Source organism: Pinus tabuliformis, chromosome Q (genome assembly GCF_031772625.1).
Source record: "Pinus tabuliformis cultivar Carrire ecotype Pingquan chromosome Q, CPIR1, whole genome shotgun sequence".
NCBI lineage: Eukaryota > Viridiplantae > Streptophyta > Pinopsida > Pinales > Pinaceae > Pinus > Pinus tabuliformis.
In genome coordinates, this window is record NC_142296.1 from 1,332,031,014 (window position 1) to 1,332,045,755 (window position 14,742).

The window sequence follows — 14,742 nt, forward strand, 5'->3', positions numbered from 1 at the left end:
CCCTTGCTGTCTCATCCGCCATCTGAATGAGCTTGAGCCTGTCTTTACATTCCTGACAGCTCCTTTCCCCTAATTTTAGGCGTATATTCTACAGAATGCTTTTACAGCTACAGAAACCAAACATTACCTCATTTTCAAGATAATAGCAAACTGATCTCCATTCCGCCGACATTGCTAAACCTAACCAGCATCTCGACCCTTACGGAGCTGCGTCTTTCAAGATGAAAAAAAAAAAACGAAATTCAAAGTACCGGAGCTATGCTGCAGACTCGAGAATGAGAAGCTTGAAAGGCAAGGAGATACCAAATCAAAGCGAGGATAAGGCGCAGGAATTAATGCCACTCTCACCAGAAAGTGGATTTCACGTCGGTCGCCAGCCCACGTATTGAATCAAGCTCCCCACGTATTTTATGGTATGGTTCAGAACGAGGCTATCGTGCAGTGCTCCTCCTTTTTGAGATAATGGTGCGGACATGGTATGCGGTGTTCTTTTTTATTTGAGATAGCGGTGCTGAATTAATGCCTGTTGTTGTGGCTTATATTAAAGCGGTGCTGAATTAATGCGTGGTTTATATGTGCGCTAAAGCTGTGTGCTATATGTGCGCTGTGGTTACATTGATCAGTGTATATATATGTGCGTTGTGGTTACATTGACCAGCATATGTTTTGAATGCGCTGTCCCATTGAACTGTGGCTTGAATGATGTTGATGATTGACCAGCATATATATATATTGACCAGCGTTTGAGTTTTGGACGCCTGACATATATATATTGACCAGCGTTTGAGTTTTGGACGCCTGATGATTGACCAGCATATATATATATTGACCATCTTGTTTGAATAAATTTTTGAATGCGTTTTGGACGCTGTTTGAATAAGTTTTGAATGCGTTTTGGACGCTGTTTGAATAAGTTTTGAATGCGTTTTGGACGCTGTTTGAATGAGTTTTGGACGTTGTTTGAATAGTTTGTAGATATGGAATATGGTGGATATATTATATGAGGATCCTTGGAGGGATTTGAAGAAACAGTACATAAAAGTGTTTGAAATCCTTTTTCCCTTTTGAGTACAATTTCACTGTATATCAGCAAAAGTATTTTTTTTCTATCAGCAAAAGTTTTTTTTACAGAATGCATTCAATCATCTCTATGGTAGGAATATTTCTCAATAGCAAGGAGAACTATCCTGAATGGTCCCGAATGATAAAATACACCCTCATCTTCAATGAGTTGTGGAAAGGAGTGTGTATCGGAGAAGGAGACAATGACCCAGTGCAGCTTACATCAGACAAAGAGCTCGTCATTTGGGAAAACAAGAACAGCAAAGCCTATGCATTAATCGCAACATCTATAAATGAGGAGGTGAGTTGCCATATTTCATCATATTCAACTGCCTTTGAAGCTTTACAAAAGCTGAAAGAACTTTATGATTCACATTCTGCACTGGAATTTGTTTAGCTCATGATTAAACTCTTCACTCTTGAACTGAAAAATAATGATCCTCTTGCTCTTGCATCTGAAGTAAAGTCTATAATGCATGATATCAAATCCACTAAGGTTGAATTGGATATTCCTCTTATTGCTTTTCTCAAGGCACTTTATCCTACTTACTCCAACTATCTTGAGTCATTACAAGCAAATGGAAATCTTAAAGATATAACCTTTGACTCTCTTGTGGAAAAGTTTGCTGAAAGGGAGAAAGCCTTTGGAAAGAAGATAGCCCCTGAATCTTCTAAAGAGACTGTGTGCCTTGCTCATAAAGAAAATCATCCTGCTCAAGACTCTACAAGAGGAAGAGGTGGACGAAGAGGAAGAGGAAGATATTTCAGAGGCAGGGGGGGTAGACATTCTCAAGGAGAAAAGGCAGCTCTGCATTGCATTCGCTGCAAACGAAATGGATCACATGATGCTTCTACATGAAAGCTACCATGGGACAAAATTGAGCAGAAAAGAAACCTGCAGAAAGGTAAAACTGATGATACAGACAAAGGTAAAGCACCTGAATCCACTCACTATATTGAGGCACAATATAACATTGGAGTAAATGAATATTTGTTTAATGCTTCACTTGCTTCTTCGAAAAATGATTGGTTGCTTGATTCAGGTGCAACCTGTCATATGACTCATAGAAAAGATTTTTTTGAAGATTTCACTGACAATGTTGATGGAGTAGTATACTTTGCAGATCAGTCAAAAATCAAGCCATCAGGGCTTGGCACAATCAGGCTTAAACTGCCTGGTCTTCCAGACTTTCTTCTGGATCATGTTCTATATCTCCCACAGCTCAAGAGAAACTTGTTGTCCTTGGTCCACATCCACCAGCAAGGTCACTCCATTCATATGTTTGAGGGCAAGCTTGAGGTAAGAAAAGCATCTGACCACTCACTTGTCATGAGGGGAATAGAAGAAGAAAGACTTCTCAAACTGCAAGGAACCTCTGCTCATGCACAACATTTCTCATATATTTCTCATCATGAAGAAGGTACACTTCCATCAAGTTTATTATGGCATGCTAGATTTGGACATTTAAACTATGACAGTCTCCGCTTATTGAAGAAAAATGGTGTTGCTGGTTTGGCTACAATTCCTAGGAAACATAAGCAATGTGATGCTTGCATTCTAGGAAAGCATAGCAAAAAATCTTTTCATGATTCACATTCAAGAGCACATAGGAAGCTTGAACTCATTCATTTAGATTTATGTGGTCCAATGCCTGTTCCTTCTGCAAATGGAAATAAATATATCATGACATTTATTGATGATTACACCAGAATGTGTTGGGTTTATTTATTAAAGAACAAATCTAATGCCTTTCAAACATTCAAGAATTTTCATAAATTGATTGAAAATGATGCACAATCTCATATTGGGTCTATTCGCACTAATAATGGAAAAGAATATACATCAAATGAATTTGAAAACTAGCTTCGCCAACATGGGATCAAACATCAAACAATTGTGCCTTATAGTCCCCAACAGAATGGTGTAGCTGAAAGAATGAATAGAACAATCTTGAATATGGTACGATCCATGCTTTTCTTCAAAAATGTAAAGATAATGTTTTGGGCTAATGATGTTCTATGTGCTGCATATATAAAGAATAGATGTCCATCTAATGCTATAAGAAACAAGACTCCTTATGAATTGTGGTATGGACATGTTCCTTCGGTAAAACATCTCAGGATCTTCGGTTCCACCTGTTATGCTTTGATACCAAAGGTACATAGAAACAAACTTGGTGCTAGAAGTCGTAAGTGTATCTTCCTGGGGTATTCAAACACCTCTAAAGCATACCGTCTCTATGATGAAGTAAATAAAAAGTTTGTTGTATCTAGAGATGTCATTTTTCTTGAATCATCCAAATCTGACAATGTTGTTGAGTGGCAACTTGATCGCTTGGATAGATTCGCAAAAACGAAATCATTTCAAGAATTTGATAATCAGATTCCACATCTTGAAGGGGGGATTCCTATACTAGAACAACATGTGGAATCTTCTTCTGAAGAACAATCTCCCCTGCATGAAACTCCAACAACGGATGATGCTTTAAGTGATGTAATTGATAGAATTGGGAGACTCAATCTTGATTCAGTCCCAACTCAATCAACAGAGCAGCCTGGACCATCTCAGAAAGGTCCCCCAAAGTGGCTGACAAAGACAATTGAAAGTGTTCATCCTGATGAAATTGGAAAAACAGGATCCAGAAATTCAAACCGACAAGATGGAGGTGATGTAGATGACTCTAATTCACCTGTTGATATGAATGTTACTTATGATTGTGAATTGAACTTGTCTACAGATTTTGAACCAACTTCCTTCAAAGAAGCTACTTCTCATGATGAATGGAAAGAAGCAATGCAAAAGGAGTATGATGCCCTCATAAAGAATGGCACTTGGAAGCTGGTTGATCCTCCATTTGGAACCAAACCAATTGGCTGCAAGTGGGTCTACAAGAACAAATACAAAGCTGATGGCTCACTTGACAAGCACAAAGCTAGGTTTGTGGCAAAAGGTTTTGCACAGAAGGAAGGGGTCGATTATGAGGAAACTTTTGCCCCCACAGCAAAATGGGCCACCATCCGAACACTCTTTACACTAGCAGCTCAGAACGGTTGGAAAGTCCATCAAATGGATGTAAAAAATGCATTCTTGAATGGAGATCTAAAAGAGAATGTTTTTATGTCCCAGCCTGAAGGATTTGCTGTGAAAGGACATGAAAAAAAGGTATGCAAACTTGTGAAGTCCTTTTATGGCCTCAAAAAAGCACCGCGAGCCTGGTACGAAAAACTAACAGAGCATCTTCTGAAACTCAACTTCAATCATTTTGATCTTGATGATGCAACTTTATTTGTCAAGAAAGTTGGCAAAACAATTGTATATCTTGTGGTATATGTAGATGATCTTTTAATGACAGGGAACAATGAAAGCTACATTGCATCCATAAAGAAGGAATTGGGGAAAAGTTTTGAAATGACTGATTTGGGCTATGTTCATTACTATCTTCGCATTGAAGTAACCCAACATCCAAAATCCATATTTCTTTCTCAAAAGAAATACATTGGAGATTTGTTAAACAGATCTGGCATGACAAAGTGCAATCCTCTTTCTACTCCAATGGAACAAAACTTAAAGCTCACATCTATTGAAGGAAAGGAATTTGAGGATGCAACAAAGTATAGACAGCTTGTAGGAAGTCTCATCTACCTCACTACTACTAGACCAGACATTTCATTTGCTGTTGGAATCCTCTCCATGTTTATGCAAAAGCCTTGTGAGGGACATTGGTCTGCTGCAAAAAGAGTTCTAAAGTACTTGAAGGGAACTCAAGACCTTGGAATCAAGTATACGCAGGTGGACGACTTCAACTTGATTGGATACTCTGATTCAGACTTTGATGGAGACAAAGAAACTGGGGTATCTACTTCAGGATATGCTATGAGTCTTGGATCAGGAGCTGTCTCTTGGAGATCAAGCAAACAATCAGTTCTAGCAGACTCCACAACAGAAGCAGAATACGTGGCAGAAGCTGAAGCAACGAAAGAAATTGTGTGGCTCAGGAAAATTCTTGAAGATTTGCAGGTAAAACAAGTACAATCAACTCCACTCATGATTGACAACACCTCTGCAATAAAGTTGGCCAAGAATCCAAAGTTCCATGATCGTACAAAGCACATCAATACTAAATATTATCTGATCCGACATCATGTTGAGGCAAAAACAATCCATCTCCGTCATTGTTCCAGAAATGAGCAAATTGCAGACATCTTCACCAAAGCGCTTGGAAGAGAAAAGCTTGAAAGATTCAGAATGATGCTTGGACTCACCAACATCCCTTCAGATTAAGGGGGGGAATGTTGACACCTAATCCTCTGCGGTTGGGTGAACCTGGAATGTGAACAGTCATCAGAAGATGAACTGAGCAGTCACATTCTTGTATATAACAATAGCTACCCAATGTAATAAATCGAATCAGTTTTTCTGAGTTTTATGCCAAACTGGAGTTACTCTTGGCCTGACATTTCCTTCATTTTCCTCCTCACATGCAACCTGTCACCTTTCACCTCCTTTTTCTCCTAATTTCCATTATTTTCCTTCATTTTCCTCCTCATATGCAACCTGTGACCTTTTACCTTACTTTTCTCCTAATTTCCATTATTTTCATAAATAAATGAGCCAAAATACCACTTTGCCTCTTTAATGCCTTAGTCATTGCCTTTGCCAATTTCCTTAGCCATAAAAAACCTAATGAACACCCCCTAGGATGTCGTGCCCACCATTCAGCTTGGAATATGTGTCCCATCATCTGTGGTATTTATATACTTTTACATGGAATTTTTACTAGCACTGTTACAGAACCCTCCCACTTGGGGGAACACCGTCCTCGATGTTCAATGACACCTATAACCCAAATAATTTTGAAAAAAACATACTGCCCATGGAGCTTTATAACACAACTCGTTGCAATATTTATAATGAAAGATCTACTCAAAATCAAAACACCATGACAACGTGACAACATACCGCATAGTGGAGCTTTATAACATAACTCATTGTGGTATTTACAATAACCACATATACACATATTCACATATGCACATTTTCTCAACCAACAAATAAAATAATATGAATCCGCAACAAGGGAATCTAGAAGTTCACACCTCCACCCTCAAAATAATACTAGGATCCACCTCCTTCCTGGGAAGTTCAGAATCCACTGCAAATTCAAATCTGCATCCAATGTCCAGCGCTATAATCCCACACCACTTCTCCTCTCAGCGAATAGTTACCAACTCATTGTTCTAGGGCACACTCCCAATGTGCATTTGATTCCATCTCACAATGTTGATGACCAAAACAAATCCATATGTGACCTTCCCTTCTCTGCTACACAGTCCCTCGAGAATCTGATCACCCCTTCTGTGCCATCACTCACCTTCCAAGTTCTACTGGGACCCCCATCCCGGGCATTCCATCCCTTGGCAAGGATTCCTCGCATCAGAAGATTTAAAGACCAAGGCATATACCTGCCTCAAAACTACCATACTAGTCATAGCATGCTCATGGAAATCAATTGACACTATTGGGTACTAGTGTCCCACAATGGCCCTACTCCTAACGTGCTTTACCAACACGCGGCTGCATGTTTCAATTCCTTTGTTGCTGCTACTAATTCTTGAAGTCGATTTCGACAACTCAATTGGGCATGTTCATGCTTCCTGTATCAAGAACATAAATTCCATTAGATTCAAAATAAAGTGAAATAAATTCAAATCATACCTCATTGGTATTTCGTCAATAAGGTACAGTTGGAATCTTGTTCGCTTCTTGATCCAAAATCTTTTGCTTATAGATTTGTTAAAGAATTACATGCATAAATTGTAGCTTAACATAGAAAACTTAATGTGCACATGAGAGAAGAGGAGAAACACATAAAGCATGAAAGAGGACAACAAGCCTTGATAATGGAGTTTGTCCGACTTGGACTACGTCTTTGGCCCCCGCTCGATCAATGGAGAGGCCTTCATTCATTAAGTGGCATGAGAAAGAAGAGTACAAGCATTAGTTACAAAAAGGAGTTTTATACCTCCATATTGAAAAATGGCCAAAAAATCCAAAACTATGATAGAGAAATAGACAACGCCATTGCGTTCGTGGCATTGAGAAGTGCTGAAACCATATAAAATTTGTCAAATTCCGACAAAGTGAAAATTCGGCCCTCATGAAAAATTCTGCCTTGAACTATGTGCACTACCTCCTCTGCTTGGGCGCACTGATAAACTGCGTTTAAATAAAACTTGGCCGACGGATTTTCCCAAGTGGCAGTTAGCTGAGTTGGTTTAGGGGTCTAGTTAATATGGAGGAGGTCAGGTGGTCAAACCCCGCCTCCTCCTTTTTACATATAACAAATTCTTTTTTTTTACATTTTACAAACGATTTTTCTTTTTAATTAATTTTTTTGGATGGGTCGAGCCCACCTTGGGCGGCTCGCCCACTGTGCCTTCCTCCCACTAGCTCCACGCATTAAGTGGTTGGTAGCTTGTTTCGGGTTGGGTCCGTGCCGCAAGGACGGACCCACCCATTTCCCCATGTCGTTTGTTTTATGTGCCCCTGTGCTCCATGGGATGGTTGTGGGGTGGTGGGGTCATGGCCGCCCACCCCGTTATGTGTTGCAATGGTTCCGTGGGAGGGGCCAGGGGTCATGGCCTGCCCCTGCACCAATATTTTATTGATATGCGGATGGGATTTTGGGTGGCAGGGTTGGTGGCCTGCCACCCTCTTTTTTTATATATTTTTTGTTATATCAAAACAAAGTGTGCATTTTTGGAAATTCGGTTTTAGACCGAAGGAGTCTTTTTAACGAGGCAACAATTTTGCTTGGAATCTAGCTAGAGTTGGCCAGATTTCATCCGCCGGAAAAAGTTCAAATTGTGCCTTCATTAATACTGCCAGTCATCAAAAAGTCAACCCAACTTTGACTACCCCTATCTCCTTCATCCAGACTCGGATTGAAGTGTCATTCGCACCCTTGGAATCAAGGCAATGGGCACTTTGACCTGATTTCAAGTTCATCATCTTTCCACCACTTTGAATTTTGAGATTTTTCCATGCCACTGGTGTTTCAAGATCCACCTGGATCAATCCTCCCCATTGGGGAGATTTTGGACCGCCAAAAGCTTTATCAGTCAATTGGTAAGTGAGGGAATTCTTCTCTCACTCTTTCTTTTTCTAGCCATTTTTCCTTGCTAGGGTGCATCCCCTTGAAACCAACTCGAAGGTATTCCACATCTCCCTGTCGTGAAGTACTGGTTCTTCTTTCAAGGATGATGTCTTCAGGTAACTCATCGAGATATTCTAGTACAAAGTCATCAACTGTAGGAACTGTGCCCACCTCTTTGGTGTCCATAATCAATGGTGGCTCATACATCTTTAAGTTCTCCACATTCACTACGGAGTACATTTGCATATATACCAGCAAATTGAGACAAAAGTCATTGTTTCCAATCTTCTCCAAGATGGTGAATGGACCATACCGGATTGGTCGCAACTTCTTCCCTTCTCCCTTCATCCTATCCTTGCTGATGTGGAACCACACTTTGTCACCCACTTGAAATTGATGGTCGACTCGGTGTTTGTCATGTTGAGCCTTGTATCGGGCTTAACTTTTCTTCAACTTCTCCTATACTGCTTGGTGAATCAACTGGATCTGTTGAATGAACCACTGTGCTTTGTTCCTGTCATCATGCTTACTGGAGTCATCTTCCCTTCCAAAGACCATATCAAAAGGGTATTTTGGCAGGTAGCCAAAACATATCTCAAATGGTGAACAATGCATAGATGAGTGCACTACTCGGCTGTAGGAATGTTGCACATATGGAAGATGCTCATCCCACAACATAGGATGTTTCCCACAATAGCCTCATAACAAGTGTACCACGGTGCGGTTGAAAACCTCTGTCTGTTTTTCTGTCTACGGATGGAATGTCATGCTTCTTTTCATTTTGGTGTCCATCATCTTCCACAAGATGGTCCAAAACTCTCCGAGAAAGCGAGAGTCCCGATCTGACACAATCGATGTGGGCAACCCAAAATGGACCCAAACATGCTGAAAGAAGAGATAAGCAATCTGCTCTACAGTGATATGCTTTTTACAAGGCATTAAAATACACATCTTACTAAAACGGTCAACAACGACATATAAATAGTCTTGACAATTTATAGACAAAGGCAAACCTCCTACAAAATCCATCAACACACTTTCCCATGGACGACTTGGAATAGGGAGTGGTGTGTAGAGCCCGAGTTTTCTATTAGAGGGCTTTGAAACAGAACACATCACACAACCCTTTACATAGCAAGTCACAATGTTCTTCATATGAGGCCAAAAACAAAATCTTTGTAGATGACACAAAGTTTTTTCAACACCAAAATGACTAGACACAAGGGAGGTGTGGGCCTCCCGGATTACATGTACCCTTTCTCCTGTGGGTATGCATAATTTGCCAAGGTGATACAATAGTTTCCCTTGCAAGTGATAGTTGTCCACCTGTGAACCACAGGTTAGTTTTGCATAAATCTCCTTAAAGTCATCACCATTAGCATATTGTTCAACATAACTTTCAAAAGATAACAAAGCATTATGCAAAATAACAGAAGCAGAAATAGGATGGTGAGATAGGATATCGGCCACTTTGTTGCTAGTGCCCTTCTTATACTTTATTACCAGATGAAATTGCTGCAGAAAACCCATCCACCTGAAATGACGAGATTGCTGCAACTTGGTCTGTGACTGAAGATACTGCAAGGGCTGATGATCCATATGGATGATGGTCTCCTTGTCGATCAAGTAGTGTTTCCACTTTTTCACACTCTGGACCAAGGCATATAACTCCTTGTCATAAGTGGGATAGTTTATCAAAGCCTGAGAGAACTTCTCGAATGGTAACATATCGGCTTCTTTTGCTGCATCAGTACAACTCCCATGGCATATCCGCTAGCGTCTGTTTCGATCTCAAATGGCTGTTGGAGATCTGGTAAGGCCAAGACCAGTGCGATGCTGATATTTTCTTTCAGTGTTTCGAAGGATTTCGACTACTTTCCTCCCCATTGAAAGACTTTATTTACACTTGTCAATGCATGTAAAGGTGCTGCAATAATAGAGAAATTGGCAATAAATCTCCTCTAATATTGTACTGCACCCAAAAAGCTGCGAACCTCAGTTACACTAGTAGGCATAGGCCAATTTACAATTGCTTCAACTTTAGAAGGATCAATTTTTAGCTGACCATGACCAACAATATGACCTAGGTAAACCACATAAGTTTTCCCAAACTCACACTTTGACAATTTTACATAGAGTTTTTTGTTTTTCAATACATCAAGCACTTTCTTCACATGACATACGTGTTCATTCCAACTTTTACTAAAGACAAGAATATCATCTAGATATACAAGAACCAATTCATCAATGAAAGGCCTAAAGAGATCATTCATGACCCTCATGAAAGTGGTTGGAGCGTTGCAAAGTCTGAATGGCATCACCATCCATTCAAACAACCCTTGTTTGGTCTTGAAGGCGGTTTTCCACACATCCTGCTCTGCAATTCAGACCTAGTGATAACCACTACGTAAATTCAATTTGGTGAAATAGATAGCATTCTTTAACTGATCTAATAACTCATCAATGTGGGGAAGAGGGTAACAATTTTTCACGTTGATTTGTTTAGTGCTCGATAATCCATGCACATCCTCCATGTGCCATCTTTCTTCGGCACTAAGACAATTAGTGAGCCACATGGAGAAATTCTCGGTATGATGACTCCTTGGTTCAATAGTTCTTGCACCTTCTTTTTGATCTCCTCCATCTCAATGGTCGACATCCTGTACATGCCAATATTTGGTAAAGGAGCGTCATGCTGCAAATGGATCTCATGTTGGATTTCCATCTTTGGAGGTAATCCCCTTGGTTCCTAAACATCTCATCATAGTTAGAAATTAATTCACATAATTCCTTTTTATGCACATGATCACAACCCTAGAAAGCATCGAATAATTCTACATCTTTTTGCCTTACAACTATAAGCATTCAACCCTTACTGGAATTCACCAACCTCTTCATTTGTCCTGCACTTACAAGGCTGGGTTTTGGTTTGATGAGCCCTTATGATATATTCTACCCCATCTTTTGTGATTTGGTATTTGTTTTCATGACGGAAGAAGATTGCCTTTCTATCATATAGATATGGACTCCCTAACACCATGCCACAGATATCCAATGGTATCATATCAAGTTTTACCTCATCCACTAACTTAGAAGTGATCACAAATTTAACCTTACACTACTTAGTTACATTCAATTTTGCTTTATCATGTATCCATCCAAGTGGGTATGGTTTTGGATGTGCTTTGGTTTCCAAGCCTAGTTTCTTTACCAAGGACTCTCGATTAAGTTTGCTCGGGATCCGGTATCAAATAGAGTTTCCACTTTTGTATGATTTATGATAACTCTAATATGAAATAGTTCAACTATCTTTTGTTCATTAGGAAGAGACTCATCTACTGAACTAGTGCCTCCTTGTGATTCAAAATTAACATGAGGTGTAAGAGTACCTTTTGTTCCTATTGTTGTGATCAATGCTTCATCTCTGGAATCGAATCCAAGGCCTTGTTGCATAGTTTCCACTGTTTTCTGCCTGCCTTTTCCTCCATACTTCTTTGGTCTCCTTTCCGGTTATTGTTTCCAACAATGATCGTCATCATGACCTTCCTTTTTGAAATGAGTGCAATAAGGTCTTCTCCTTTCCTTTTCCTTTCACTTTGGGTTTTCCATTTGGAGGATTGAAAGGTGGTTTCTTGAAATGATCATCTATTTCATTTTTTCCCCTATTCTCAAGATGGATGGCCTTTACATTGGCCGAGTCAACAGTATTTGGTTCAAACAATAATAATGAATGTGTAAGGTAACTATGTAATGATCCAATATACTTAGTTACTACTTCAAGTGAGTCAAGTGCAATGCCCAAATTAAGTGCCTATTTTCTAAACTCCTCTGTAAAGCTTTGAACATCCTGACCTCTGCCTTGCCTTAAGTATTTTCAATCCATTAAGGCTTTTTGTTTGTAACCCAAGGGATAGAATTGTTCATTTAATGCAGAAATGAAACTAGGCCATGAAGAAAGAATATTACCCACACTCTTACTGCTTCACAATTTTCTCTCCCACCAAATGAGCAGTGTTACTCAGTCGAAGAGAGGCCAGCTGAATATTTGCCTCGTCCTCTTCGATCTGTTGAATCCTGTAGTAGATTTGAATTTTTCCTAATCCAGTTGTGAAGCTTTTCTGCATTACTTTCACCATTAAACATGGGAAGATCAAATTTGACATCTAATTTAAAGAAAGGTTTCTTAGATGCATCCCTTGAATTTCTATGATGATGGTGATGAGGGGAAGAAGAAATTTCACTCGTGGAAGGAGAAGGAGGGGGTTCTTCTCCACCATTTCCATGCACTGAACCTTTTTCTTCTAGATTTCTCTCTTTTGCTTTCTCCAGCCTTGAAAGAAACTGACCAACATTCTCTGCCATTGTATAGAAGGTTTTGTGGAAATTTTGCTCCTCTTCATGGCAAGCCTCTTCATCTGCCATGTTTCTCCTTCGATGTGCACGCCTTGCTTCGAGATCAAAAGACTTTAGTTTACCTTTGCCTCTTCAGAGCCTATTTCTTGTTAGCATACAAGCATGCAATTCACATCTAAAAATACTTGCTCTGATACCACTTGATCCAAAATATTTTGCTTATAGATGCATTAAAGAATCGCATGCATAAATTGTAGCTTAACATAGAAAACTTAATGTGCACATGAGAGTAGAGGAGAAACACATAAAGCATGAAAGAAGACAACAAGACTTGATAACGGAGTTCATTTGACTTGGACTACATCTCCGAGCCCTACTCGATCAATGTAGAGGCCTTCATTCATTAAGTGGCATGAGAAAGAAGAGTAAAAGCATCAGTTACAAAAAGGAGTTTTATACCTCCATAATGTAAAATGGCAGAAAAATGCAGAACTCTGACGAAGAAATGGGTAGCGCCATTGTGTTCGTGGCGTTGAAAAGTGCTGAAACCATATAAAATTTGTCAAATTCTGACAAAGTGAAAATTCGGCCCTCCTGCAAAATTCTGCCTCGAACTACATGCAATGCCTCCTCTGCCTAGACACACTGATAAAATGCATTTAAATAAAACTTGGTTGGTGGATTTTCCCAAGTGGCAGTTAGCTGAGTTGGTTTGGGGGTCCGGTTAATATGGAGGAGGTCAAGTGGTCAAACCCCACCTCCTCCTTTTTACATATAACAAATTCTTTCTTTTTTTTACATTTTACAAACGAATTTTCTTTTAATTAAAATTTTTGGTTGAGGCGAGCCCGCTTTGGGCGGCCCGCCCATCATACCTTCCTCCCATTGGCTCCACACATTAAGTGGCTGGTGGCTTGTTTTGGGTTGGGTCCGTGCCCCAAGGGCCGACCCACCCATTTCCCCATGTCGTTTGTTTTATGTGCCCTCGTGCTCTGTGAGATGGTTGTGGGGTGGTGGGGTCATGGCCGCCCACCCCGTTATGTGTTGCAGTTGTTCCGTGGGAGGGGCCAGGGGTCGTGGCCTGCCCCTCCACCAATATTTTATTTATATGCGGATGGGAGTTGGGGTGGCGGGGTTGGTGGCCCGTCACCCCGGTTTTTTATATATTTTTTGCTATATCAAAAAAAGTGTGTGTTTTAAGAAATTCTGTTTTGGACTGAAGGAGTCTTTTTAACGAGGCAACAATTTTGCTCGAGAATCTGGCCGGAGTTGGTCGGATTCCGTCCACTGGAAAAATTTCAAATTATGCCTTCATTAATCCTACCCAACGATAAAAAGTCAACCCAACTTTGACTGCCCCTATCTCCTTCATCCAGACTCAAATTGGAGTGTCATTCGCACTGTTGGAATTAGGGTGATGAGCACTTCGACTTGATGTCAAGTTCATCATCTTTCTGCCACTTTGAATTTTGAGCTTTTTCCATGCCACTGGTGTCTGAAGATCCACCTGGATCACTTCTTGCCACAAGAAGTCAAACTAGCATCTTGACCAAATCAACAGATATAAAGGTATCAGATCAGGTTAGCTCAAACAAAACCATCATAATCATAAACCACATGTAACCATCATAAACCAAAATCATAGATCATAAATCAGAATCATAATTCGCATGCATACTAAAACTGAAATACAACACCGATACTTATCCTTCATCGATCCTTACTTCTACCTTGGTTCTTTTTGTAACACATTGGATTGATTGCCACACTCGAAAAACATCCAGTGCCTTCTCCTCAACCATGTGCACATAGTGTGCATCACACACATACAACCACATATGACATGCAACTCCATGCAACACCTGCATCTACACTTGACATACAACACATACACCTACAACCAGTGTACGACACAACTCAATACATATGCCTACACAGAGTACTACACAACGAGTACACACGCTACAATACCATGACTACATGATGCATAATACCGCATGCCCATAATACAACATCAACGATATGCACACAATACCACACATACACCAGTACCATATGTACAACATGTACATAGTACCACTTATACATTGCACCACATGCACAACATGTTCACAACATCACATGTACATGGGGCCACCTGCACAACGTGTACACAATGCCACATGTACAC